Raw genomic sequence first — 13,650 nt, 5'->3', positions numbered from 1 at the left:
AAACTGTATTTTCTGAATGCATTTCAAAATACGTTGAAAAGATACCAAGGACAATCTTTTTAAAATAACAACAAAGTTTCTGTGATATGTGAAAATAAACCTAATCTAGGGGATCAGAAAGCCTGAGTTTGAGCCCTGACTCTTCCAAATGTATGAACTGGGGCAAGTTAATAAACCTCCTGGGTATTGACTTCATCAACCAGAGAGGGAGACACCAATTTAGATCTCATAGCGTTCATTAATTTAAAAAATCCTTACGGAGGATTTAACGATGGGCCTGGCACTACACTTGACCCAGGGGTGGAGGGCTGCATCATACAGCAAAGCCCTTGCTCTCATGTAGTTTATATTCTATCTGGAGAGACAGGCAAGGAATAAGTAAGAAGAAGAAAAAGAAAAGAAGAACAAAATAATTTCAGGCAGTGTTCAGTGTGTATTCATCTCCTAGGGCTGCTGCAACAAATGACCACAAACTTACTGGCTGAGAATAATGAAAATATATGTTCTCACTCTTCTGGAGGCCAGAAGGCCAAAATTAAGGTGTCAGTAGGCCCGTGTTCCCTCTGAGGGCTCTAGGGAAGAAGGCTTCCTCTCCTCTTCTGGGTTCACATGGCTCTAGGTGTTCCTTGGCTAGCGCCAAGAATGCTCCAATCGCCACCCCTGGCCTTATGTGCCCTTCTCTCTGTGTCCTCTCTTCTTTTAAGGACAACTCGTCATCGAATTTAGGACTCACCCTAAATCCAGGATGACTTTATCTTGAGGTCCTTAACTAACCCTGGTTCCAAATGAGGTCATATTCTGCAGTTCCAGGTAGACATGAACTTCAGGGGCATGCGGTCCAACCCACCACCCATTTTGTACAAGTACTATGAAGAAATTAATTGAGGAAGATGGGGGGGCAGTGTCTAGGGTGGCTCGGAAAGGCATCTCAGAGAAGTGATTGTCGAACAAAGAATAGCAGCTACAGGAGGAATATTCTGGGGCGCCCAGGCAAGAGTGAGCTCAGGTGATGGGCCCAAGAACCTGGACAGAAGGCTGAGGAGCTGACTGAGCAAGGAGAGGGAGAAACACTGAGAAAGGGGAGACCAGCAGAGTGCTGGGACCACAGCATAAGAGCTGACGTGAGAAGTGAATGTTGTAAAGGATCTCAAGAACTAACAGGCATCATCTCGTTCTCCAAAAGGCTCAAGGGCTGAACTTGTAATCCGTCCACCAAGAGAGTGGGTGGTCCAAGCTCAGGCAGCCCCAAACCCCAGCAGGCCTCCATTCCAAGAGTGCATTAATTTATAGGCCTCTCTCCTACTCCCCCCACCCCCCAATGCAGGTGATTTCCTGATGCAGGATATTAACTTTCAGCTGCTGGAAGTCCCTAACCTCCACACGGGCCTAAAAGGTTTCCTCAGGTTTGGATAAGCCTCAGATAAGGAGCTGAACTTTTGCAGGCTTATGAGAACAGCACCTCCAATCCTTCCGAGACTCGCTCATCATGAACCTTAATCCATCTCAAATAAAACCTGTGCATACAGTCGTGGTCTCCCACCATGGCTGTTTAACAAGGAAAAAGAACAGCTTTGTCTGTTCTGCAAAAGCCTCCTCTGTTTACACTGTGCCCATGGATTTAATTTCTGAGATTTACATTTTAATTCTTTAAGATATTCAGGAGATAAATGGATAGAGAGCACTATGGTGAGGCCCTGCTCATTCCTGGAAAACCTACTTGCCTGCCTTCAATATCTCTCTCTCTCTCTCTCTCCACCTGTTTCTTTATCTTGACAAAGTTAATCTGATTTCTTTCTCCACTCCCCTTCGGATTTGCTCCCCTCTTCCAGCTCCTTACTCTCTTCTCTGCCCCATTAAGATTCTCTCCCCATTTGGCCCCCGGGGTTGTTTGGTCATCTGTCAGGATTGAAGTGTGTCCTGACAAAATGCAGGTCTACCCTGAACTTCACCAGGGGAACTTCTCTGGAAATAGGGTCTTTGCAGTCATCATTAAGATAAGGTGAGGTCATATCAGATTAGAGTGGGCCCTAAATCCAGCGGCTGGTGTCCTGATGAGATGAGGAGAGCACACAGAGTGACACACAGAGAAGCAGCTATGTGACCTCGAAGGGAGGGATTAGAGCAACACAGCTAGAAGGGAAAAAGCTGAGGATTGCTGGGCCTCCAGAAGCTGGAAGAAGCAAGGAAGGATTCTCTCCTCAAGTTTTCAGAGAGAAGAAAATCCCACTCATATCCCGACTTCGCACTCCTCGCCTCCCAAACCATGAAAGAACAAATTTCTATTGTGTTAAGCCACCAAGTTTGTGAGAATTTGCTAGAGCAGCCCCAGGAAACTAGGAGAATGCCTGGAGGCTCTTCTCCACCCATCTCTCACCTGGACCCCAGGCCCTGCCTCCTCCTCTGGGGTGGTCCAACCCCTGTGTGGCCTCTGCATCTGTGGCTAATGAGGCCACATGTTCTCTATTTCTACGAAGGTTCCCAACTGGGGTCTCTCTCCTTTTTCTTTCAACATTTTATTATGAAGTTTTGAAACATACAACAAAGCTGAAAGAGTTTACAATGAAAATCCATATACCCACCACTGACAGGAACTAATTAACGTGGTTCTCTACTTGCTTTACCACAGATTAACCCATCTCGCCATCTGTCTGTCCATCCATACATATCTTGGTTTTTTAGATGCATCTCAAAATAAACTGCAGACATCAGGGTATTTGCTTCCAAATACATCATTAACTAGAGTTTAATATTTACTTTCAGTCTTCTCCTTTTAAGGTAAAACTGACATACGGCAAAATGTCCAAATCTTATCTGTACGTTCTCTGAGTCTGAGCAAATGCACACAACTGCATAGGCCAAACCACCATCAAGAGAGAGTCTTACTATATCAGCCCAGGGAATTCCTTCCTGCCTCTTCCTCGTCAGCCCTCACTCCCCTTCCCCCACAGGCAACCAATGTTCTGAATTCCATCCATCACAGATGAGTTTTAAGAAGTGCATGTGAACGGAATCATACGCAGCATCCTCTTTCACTCAGCCCAACATTCCTGAGATCCATCCATGCTGTGAGCCTCAACATTCTGCTCCTTTCCATTTCTGAGTGGTGTTCCATTCCGTGAGTATACTAACTAACCACCCTTTCTCCTATCGATGCACACCTGGGCTCTCTTCAGTATCTAGCTATATGAATAAAGCTGCTACAAAGACTGGGGTGCATGAGTCTTCTTGTTGAGCACCTGCTTTCATTTCTCTGGGGTTTGGCTGGGCCCTCTCACATGACAATGGCACTGTCCATCCTCATCCACTGGCAAGCCCAGCGCAATCTCAGGGTCCCTCCAGGTCCTATGATGTGGTCACTGGGAATTCAGAGCAAGCACAATTGCCTGTGTCTGAACTCAGACTCAAGTCCTTCTCTAGCTGGGAGACCTTCTACAAAGTAAAATTACTTAAGCTTTCGGAATCAATTTTAGCATCTGAAAAATGGGGATTAAAATTGGTGGTAAATGAGTGTGTGAAACTTCCAGGGTTATTCTGGGGAAGAAGTGAGTTCATGTATGTGCCTGGCACAAGTGAAGTAAGGAGAGGCCCACCTTTGTCTTCTACTGCTCAATACCCAGCACAGATAGTGAGAGCCTGTGCCCAGTACCTGCTGCTTCTCTGCTCGAAAAGCTATAATTCTTGGGCTTCCTGGAACAAGTCTCAACTTTGCTGCCTAGATTTTAAAACCGTTGCACAGGCTACCTAAAATACCAAGCCAGTTTTTTTTATGGACTGGAATTTTATCAACTCAGGGACATAACATTCACTGTGCTGATCAGGAATGGTCATTGGCTATGGGTCACCCTTGAGTAGCAAAAGAAATAATAAAATGAGTAATAAAAATGGGAAAAGTCAATAACTAATACTATCCATTTGGTAGACAAAAGCTTTCCAGTCATATGGGAGTGCTGGGGAGCACAAGAAAACAAATAGCGTTTTGGCAATCAACCCTCCATAACTGGCCCTACCCAATTCCAACCCAGACCTGTCAAATTCACTGCCGCCTCAACATCCCATAAACACACCTTGCTTGTCTTTGTCTCCACCTCCATCCACACTGTTCTCCTGGGTCCCACCCACTCATACACTGCCCTGGTCCTACCCACTTAGATTTTCTGCTTCCTCCAAAACCAGCCACAGCTTCACTATTTTAGCTGCTTCCCCTTTCCCTGGGACCCCTGTCATCTGTGACTTCCTCCTGAACTGGGAAAGGACCTCACCCATTGGTCTTCAGACTGACTGACCTTGGGTCTCCAGTGAAACTGTCAGCTCTTAGTAGGTAGGGACAATGTCTACCACACATCCCATGCTTCTGCTCATTCCTTGCACAAACTTTAGACGTAAATATTTGCTAATTCATCCTAAGTCCCCATTTTCTCCCCTCAAAAAAAAAAAAAAATCAATAGTGGTGGAAGAACAGAAGAGAAAAGGCTTTGGGGGGCACCTGGGTGGCACAGTTGGTTAAGTGTCCGTCTCTTGGTTTCAGCTCAGGTCATGATCTTAGGATTGTGGGATCCAGCCCTGTGTTGGGCTCTACACTCAGCACAGAGTGTGCTTGAGTTTGTCTCTTCCTCTCCCTCTGCCCTCTCCCCAGATAAATACATTAAACCTTAAAAAAAAAAAAAAGAGGAAGAAGAAGAAGAGGAAACTTTTGGGATGCAAGGGTAGGAAATGACTTCGCTTGGCTGTCAACATGACCATTGATGATACTGTGAGAATTCTGTCTGAAACTTTTTAAAGAACCTAGACTGCTGGTTCACATGTGTGCACATGCATGCACACACACACACCAGCCATACACAAAATTCCAGTTCCTCTGAGCTTTGTTATTTCATTCCACTTTCTTTTGACAAACATCTATTGAGCACTTACTGTGTGCTAGGGATTCGAAATAAAAGATGTGCTTCCCTTGTCTCTAGGAGCTCAATCTATTGTGGGAAAACAGATGCTAAACAGATCATTACAGCAAGGTGAGGGAGTATAGACAGAGGCATGAGGGGACAATGGGAAGTTCAGAGTGGAAGCAGAATTCCCCACCCAAAGGGGTGGGTGTGAGGTGGGATAACCCAGCAGAGAGGATTTCTAGGTAAAATGTCACCATGATTGTGAATACTATGTTAACAAGACAGTAAGAGGACCATGTGAAAAGGACAGTCCACTGCTCACACATACACTGGAGGCATCAACGTCAGGCTGAACATGCACAGCACCTACCCCTGGGCCAGCCACCACGGTGGAAGAAGCTGGGTAGTTTCCTGAAGGTAGGGAGCAGAATAAGACAAGGCTTCCCGAAAAGAGGAGAGAGCATTCCAAATACAACAATCAATAGATCCAAAGGCACTGAGGTGCGGTTGTGCATTTTGAACATTAAGGATCAATCTGATAGAGCCTTATGGGGATGAATGGGACAAGATGGGGGAGGGGGACCAGAAATGAGGGAGGGCAAGGCTCAAGGAGGTCTTGCCTGGTGTTCCCTAGAAGAAAGCTACTTGTCAAATTAGTGCCCACATCCAGCCATCAGCCTAAGAATATGTCACCAAATCTACTGTCTATAGTATAAAGAACATATTTCTATCATCTCACAAACCGCTCCCCAAAAGATGGCTTTGGCTGTGAACAAAATCTATGAATAAGTCAACTACAACTGTTTGTTTGTTCCATGGCTTCCAGCAGGCCAGGTTCCAAAAAGAACTGGAATGAAGCTCCCTGACATCATGGGGTTCAAGAGCCCCCACTCCCTGAATGCTCGGCTAGAGGGGACCAGGTGCACCAAAGGTAGCAGAGGCATTCGCCAGTGGTCACCAGCTGTCTCCACAGGCACCCCCATCGGCCAGCTGCTGAAGGTAGCTATCACACAGGCAAGCCTCCAAGTTAAACATTTCCTCTGGCTGGAGAGGACAGTGCAGTAGCCCAGGCATCTGGGAAGGGGCACCGGAGAGAGGAAGCTGCGGGATACTGGCAGGTGGGTACAGCCCAAACATATAAACAGGCTCAGCCTCTCATGTACCCTCTCTCCCAGGCAGAAAGCACAGACTCAACTACACCCCAGGACAAACTCAGCAATTTAAAGGGTTAGTCTGTCTTGGAACCCAGCAGGCAGCAACCAATCTAAGGAAGGTGCAGGGAAGTTTAAGCCCTCAACAACAGGAATATTATGAACAGACCAGTTGTTTCATCCCTGGTCTGCCCAGGCTAGAAGAGAAAGTGCAAATGTCTTAGCTCAGAAACAAGGCACTATTCAATCAGCCTCTGCTCTAGAAAAGACAAACCCACTCAGAAGCTTGCAGAGCTCCAACTAGCTCAGAAGTCACGACAGCAAGACCAGGTCTGCTGTGAAAGCAGAGAGGCACTGTGATGGACTGAACGTTTGTGTCCCCTCCCAAATTCATATGCTGAAATCCTAACCCCAGTGTGATGGTATTAGGAGGTGGGACCTTTGGGAGATAGTTAGATCATGAGAATAGAGCCCTCGTGAACGGGACAGTACGCTTATTTAAAGGAAGTCTGGAGACCTCCTTCCCTGCTTCTGCCATATGAGGACACGACAAGATGACGGCCATCTATGACCAGGAAGTGAGTTCTCAGCAGACACAGAATCTAGGACTTGCAGCCTCCAGAAGCATGAGAAATAATGTTTGTTGCTCAGCCCCCACAGTTCATGGTATTTTGTTATAGCAGCCCAAACTAAGACAGCTCTGCAACTGGGCCATCATGTTGGGCCTTGAGAAGGGTCAAGGATTTGTAACTGTGTCTCCCCCCAGGGGTAATCAAAAGCCTGTGGACAGCATGTCACTGGGAAAAATCAGGACAGCATACTGCAGGACCAGAAGTCAAACTACCTGAGTTCAAAATCCTCCCTCAGGTGTCCTCCCTTGGGAGGGGGAAGGTACAGCTAAACAAAGGGAAGAGGCCAGGATGATTCATGTGGTCATGGAGTAGAGTCAGAGACTTTAGTAAGAACTCAGGTTTAACGCAGATACACCTGGATACATACAGAAACAGATTTGCATATATAGGTGGGTTAGCACATACACTTTTATTTCTTTGCTCTGTCAGCTGAGAGGTCCTTAACAAATGACAGTCCCATAGCAAAGGGTACACCTCGCTCCCAGATCTTGGTTTCTAATATCATTCTTCATCGTCTTAAGGAAAAGGCTGAATCTAGGACAAGGGTGGGAAATACGCAAGGTGAGCCTGGTGCATCTTAAAGTATCAGAAAATACTGCACAAATGCTCAACCAAAAATTGACAGGGATATGTCAAAGGGGCACCAGAAGCCAACTGAAAAGGCTCCCAGTGGCCAAAGCCAGAAATTAAATAAAGCTATACTGCATTATAATCCAAGGTAGAAAGTAAATATGCGTGACTCCATATCGATCTAAATAAATGATTGAATAAATTAATAAATGAGGTCTAAGAGCCAAATCTCCCAAGCAAAAGAATAATTTATATAGCTACTCTCCTCTCAACAAGATGGAGCTTAATTCCTCCCTCCTTAAGAGTGGCTTATGGATAGATTTCCTTCTAGAGTACACTATGAGGGAAAGTAACCTCACAGAGGAGAAACTAGACAAACACTACTTCAGCCAAGTGATAACGATCAACGTCCATAGTCATAGATCATGTTGATAGCAGGTCACTTTTATATGATGTGATGCAAATGGCACTTTACCTCTGTGATCTTCTGAAAATCCATAACCTCAGTCTAATCATGAGAAAAACATCACACACATTCCAAGAGAGGGGCATCCTATGACCTATTCCTCAAAATACCAGTACTCCTTGAAGCTGTCAAGGTCATCAGAAACAAGGGAAGTCTTAAAAACTATCACAGCCAAGAGGAGCCTAAGGAGACATGACAACCAAATGTAATGGGGTCTCCTGGATGGGATCCCAGAACAGAGAGAGGACATTAGGTAAAAACCAAGGGAATCTGAAGAAGCTATGGATTTTAGTGAATAATAATGGATCCATATTAGGTCATTAATTGTAACAAATGTACCATACTAATGTAAGCCATTAAAAATAGGGGAAACAGAGTGTGAGGTATATGGGAGTTCTCTGAACTATCTTCACAATGTTTCTGAAAACCTAAAACTATTCTGTAGAACAAAACCCTCTCGACTTAGAAAAAATTGGCTCTACCACTCACTGGTTCTATAACTGTCACAAGTTCAATTCCACTCTGTGCCTCAGTTTTCTCCTCTGTAAAGTGGGATTTTTATACCTACTTCATAAAATTGAGGGAGGCAGATTCTATGAGAAAATGTATGCAAAGTACCTGTCCTAATGCCTGGAATATAGGAGGTACAGAAATGTGGAATAATTATTATTACTCTCACCCTCATCAGTAAAATAAAAATTTAAACTTATTAGCAACCACCTCAACAGAAGAATCTAAAAGTTTCCTTTACTAATCTGGCAATTTTGAAATGCAAGTTACTGGGAGGAAAGGCTTGAAAGCCTCATCCCAAACTCATGCCCTGGGATTGGAATGGGAGCAAGACGAATCTGGTACGAAGACAAACTGATTTCTAGGTCATCTGGCAGGGAGCAGGCCATACACAGCCTACACACAGTGTCATAAAGCATCTCAGAGAATGCCGTTATTAAATATGGTTATCTTTTCCTCATACACCCCATGCCCACACACAACATGAACGTATGTAAAATCAAATAATAACTTTGTTCAGTTTGTGCTGGAAAGATGGATGCGTTTCCTACATAACTCAGAATACTCTACTGATTCTGGACAGAATGGGGAATAGTATACATACATAGTAAATATTGGCATATGGGAAGTGTGACCAGGGAACCAGCCACTTTCCACCATAAAAATGTTAATGCATTTTTCTCATTCTCTCGTTAGCATCATGTGACAACTTGGAATTTTTAACTGGAAATGGTAACAATAGATTTCATTTATTTGCCCAAATCCCACACTCATAAAGAAAACAGTATTTCATAATGTATAACATTACCAAGGGAACCATAATTCATGGCTAAAGGGTCAGAGCTTTATAACATGGATTTTCTGAAGTGGTTGGGAAAACCTAAGATCCAGCCTCAGCAGCTTGACCCACCGGTCTGAGATATGCAAAAGAGCTCAAGGCAAACACATTATAAATGGCATTGGTCCCTGTCACCATAAGCCCACCCCAACGATTTACCGGGCTTGGCTGGGCTGCCAGAAACAAAACTATGATTTATTGTTCTCTTCAAATTAATAAAAGCAATGCCATCCATTGTGAATTCTGAAGCTGATGCTTCAAAATGGGCTTGTGAGTAGGTTACGCTTTTGAAACCGCAATTCTTTTAACCTTAATTCCCAGCCACAAGGCTCTGCTTTCACCCAAGTTCTTTAGACAGTGGTCATAACTGGTAGTATGGCATATTTCTGGACTCTATTAACTCAAATCCAACTAAAACTCACCAAGACAGAGAATCAGCAGGAAGCCAAGTCAGGTCAGGAATCTCCCCCATTCTCTCATTTTACAGATGGGAAAACTGAGGCTACAGGGCAAAGCAACCAGCCTGTTGGGAGCCAAACTAAGGTCTCCTGCACATTTAATGTATATATTACTATGTAATACATATGATACGCTTTATTGTATATCGGAGAGAAGTGGCTCTTTAAAATCTAAAGATTAGTAGAGGAGTATTTTAATAATGCTCTTGATGGGCACAATTTGCCAGCCTTAAGGAGAGGAGGTATAAGTTATGGACACAATACTCCCCACGGGTAAAGTAGGCAGAAAGTGGGACACTCAGTGGAGGCCAGCTGGCCAGGAACAGGCTGCAGGGACCCACTAAGGGGAGTGCTTAGGGCCTGGGGGCAGGTGCCCATCTCAGCCAAGCCTCAGCCCCTGATCCTGGCTTTAATTTCTCACACATTGTGCTTACGCATTTTCACAGAAACCAGTGTGGGATCTTTCACATAAATGGACCACACCTTCTGACTTCCTTCCTCCAGTCTCCGGAAGACACTCCTACCCTTTTTCTCATTACTTCATCTCACACAATACTCTCCCTCACTTGCAATCTCCCGCCTCACCAGCTTCCTTCTGGTCCTTGAATATTGGGGTGTTCCTGCCTGTTGGGGTTCCTCCATATCCCCCAACCGCTGGTCCTTCTTGGCATCCTCTCACCATCCCATCTAAAGTGGCCCTTCTCGCCACAAGCACCCCATCCTATGACATCTTCCTCACTGCCCGCATCCCTCAGACTGTGCCTTGATTATTTACTGGCATGCTTGGCATCGGTGCCCCCCAAGCTAGACCGTGAGTTCCCCGAGCACAAAGCCCTTGCTGTCTCATCCGTCCCCGTTTCCCCGGGGCCTAGAAAGTGCCTGGCCCATTATTACCGGCCATAAAATAAACAAGTGCACTATCTTTGAGAGCTGTCAACAATTACTTGAGCAGAAAGAAAATCTCTTTAATAGCAAGACCCCAGCTCCAGGCGAGAACGGAGCGGGAGGAAAGGCGAGGCCTCCTCCGGCTCCCAGTGCAGCCGGGACTTCAGTTCACAGCACAGAGCGCAGAATTAACTCAGTGGTGAAGTCTTTATACTGCGCCCACTTACGCTTTCCAACACCCTGCCGAGTGGCACCGCTCTGATTTCCAAGCCACTCACCCGGGCTCTGTTCGATTTCAGAATCAAGGCTGAGCCTACGGATGAGTATTCAAAAGGTGCTTCAGTAACTTCAAATGAGGCGTGCGTGCATGTGTGTGTGTGTGTGTGGTCCTGACTTCATTATTAAGCGATGGATATAAAAGTGCTCTAAAACTCGAGATTCCAGACACGTGTGCCCACACAGCGTTTTCAGCTGCGTTTGATGTTGTTAAGGGCCGTTCTATGGCACTTGGGCAGCTCTGAGAGCCATCCACGGGCGCAGGAGCTCTGCGGACAACAGAGAACGGAGGTCACTTAAGGCTCCTTGAAATCGTGGCCCCACCGCCCTGGAACTCGGCTACACAGTGGGCGCAGCCACAGGCCCACTGGTCCTTGACGGTCCTCACGCCCTACGGGTCTAACCGCCCCAGCAAGCGGCCTCTGCAGATGAAAGAAATGAAGCAAACTCTAAAACGGCCCAGGAGCCGGCTGGAAACACGCAGCCACGTGCACACACCACGGACGCAGCCAAGAAAGGCCCAGCAGTCGCTGCCGCGCTGTCACCTCCTCTAACAAGATTGATCTGCAGTGAAATAAAAGATAATGCAATCCAGGGGAAATAACTTTGGTTTCCTCTGAGAATGTCTGATGTTGGCAGCTTGCGAGGCTGCCTCCCTCTTGGGCCCGCCACGGGGTCCAGTGGCCCAAACGCGCGGGTGGGCACATGTCTCTCATGCACCACCAGAGGCGTGGACCGACAATGCGGTGTCTCCTGCGAGCACCCCAGACTCCCCCCGCAAAGCCAAAGCTGGCAGGGCCTGGATGCCCACGGCGGGGTCAGGAAGCCCCAGCCACTCAGAGTTCCCACTGTGTGTGTGTGGGTGGACGGCCACCTCCTGCTGTTCATCTGAAGCCACAGTTTTCTGGTTGCTTATTTCTAGCACCCTCTGGGGCCCCACCCTGCATTTCAAACCAATGACACAATTCTGGAACAGAGTTTCAACCACGGAAGACATGGCCCAGTCGCGTTTTGGATTCTGTAAGCCACAGACCTTTTGTCTTGGTCTGACTTGATCATCACCAACACATCGGAACTGTCGCATTTTACTGGGCACTTGTTTCCTCCACAGGATGGCCAGAAGCAAAAGTAAAGAGGGGGCACCAGGTGGCGGGTTCTTGGCTACCATCTCAGAAAACGTGCCACCGTATGAAATGGTCCTAGAAGGCCAGCACCATGTAAATAATTCACAGAAGCCAGTTGAGCTCTCTTCACTTGAAATCCTAGTAATACCATACACCCTCCCGTGGGGCGACAGACAACTAGCAGCTTCCATGTCTGGAAGAAGCTCTCAAGTCCCGATAGCCAGTGATTTGCAGATGATTATAACTTTTGCTCTGCATATCACTGTTACTGACAGGCAAACCCCATCAATTCAGTGGCATGATGGATAATAAAAGGAGGCGAACTTGACATCGGGAGCCCTAATAAGCCATTTTTTATACCAACCATGACAGCCGTGAATGCTCGCGATCATTTGAAGAAAAACCAGACCCCTTAGAAGCCTTTTCTCTCCCTGTTCTCCCGGGACCTTGGCACTCGAGCACCAAAGAGACTTCCTAAACCCAAGCGTTTTGTGTCTCAAAGGAGGAACACAATGCAGCATTGCATGGCGCCTGTAGTCTAGCTCATGCAAAAAAAAAAAAAACCTTCTCCTCCCAGAGCGTTGCCACGGGCCCCCAGTTTGTCAAGGAAGGACACACACGGAGCAAGGGGGCCCTGACAGCAAGGACTTCAGTACATCAACAGTCACGGCACCTTTTCAATTTTGCTCATCTCTTAGTCTCTAGCCAAATGGAACTTATTACTTATAGCTTGTTGGGATTTATGAATTATTTATAAAAGTAGGTCTATGACTCCAGACTCTTAAAAGACAAACACAACAGTCCCCTCATTGTTACCCACAAATGCGCTTCTCTCAGAGAGAGCAGGCAGATATTCTCCACAACACACACCGCATGTTTGGGCTGAAATAATCGTTGTGAAAATATCAAGCCTGGGAGATTATTCGGAAGCTATTTATGGGATGCCAAGATGTATTTTTAAAATGGTGTCTTTTCTTCTGTGCCAGCCTTGGATTCAAGAGAGACATAGCAAACGTGTGCCACAAACGTATTTCCCGGCCTGAATATAGTTACGCCCTGCTGATGCTACCCAACGGTTCCAGACTGTGATTTAAGGAAAAAAAAAAAAAAAAAAAAAAAAGGGAAAGAGGCCGCACCCCCTTCATGTGTGTCTGGCAGGTTCAATGAGGCCACGCATACGAGTCTCCCTCAGCATCCCAGAGCACAGGTGCTGGCTGGGCATCCTCGGTGAGGATAAAAACATGCACGGGAAGACGCAGCTCAACTTTCCATCTCTGGCTCCCCAGAACGCATGACCTTGGCTGGAGAAATAGGGTAGACACTGCATGCCCTCGCTGGCTCCAACTCTGTCACAGGCCCAGCTGGAGGGGTCGCCAGGGGCACCTGGGTTGAAGGTATCCTGCCAGAGTCTTGTCTGCACCTCCTCTCAAGACAGCGACATGTTTGTTTGGCAGAGAAAAGAAACCCCCATGAGGAGCCGGCATCGGGAGCCCCGCCCCAGTGGCAGCTGGCCCTGTACAGGACCCCTGAGGGACAGGGGCCTTCTAGCTGAACCCTCGCCCCGGAGACACCTGCTCCTCACACGTCCCACGAGTCCCAAGCATGCTGTTCCCTGATGTGGGTCCAGCCATGACTGACCCCAGTGTGCCTGCCCAGACTGTCCAGGCCCCACCTCCAGGCATTGTCCAGAAGCAGAGGTGGGACAAGCAGAGGCCCAGAGAGGCCGATGGCACTTCAGGCCACCTTAGGCTATTGTCCCCATGGTATCTCCTAAAGCCCCGGTGATGAGTCCACAGCAAATGAAAAGCTCTATAACCCTCTGCGCACAGACAACACCCTTGTTCCCAAAAGAGCATA

The 13,650-nt window shown here is 46.8% G+C and overlaps 1 protein-coding gene across 3 annotated transcripts in view; it reads right to left on the bottom strand.

Moving 5' to 3' along the window:
* The window catches only part of GFRA1 (GDNF family receptor alpha 1), a 202,698-nt gene that overhangs the window by 127,231 nt on the left and 61,817 nt on the right, over positions 1-13,650 (bottom strand). The gene's annotated exons all lie outside the window — the stretch shown is intronic.

This window comes from Lontra canadensis, unplaced genomic scaffold, assembly GCF_010015895.1.
Source record: "Lontra canadensis isolate GAN:19392208 unplaced genomic scaffold, GSC_riverotter_1.0 scaffold3, whole genome shotgun sequence".
NCBI lineage: Eukaryota > Metazoa > Chordata > Mammalia > Carnivora > Mustelidae > Lontra > Lontra canadensis.
This window is presented reverse-complemented; position numbering and strand designations above follow the sequence as displayed.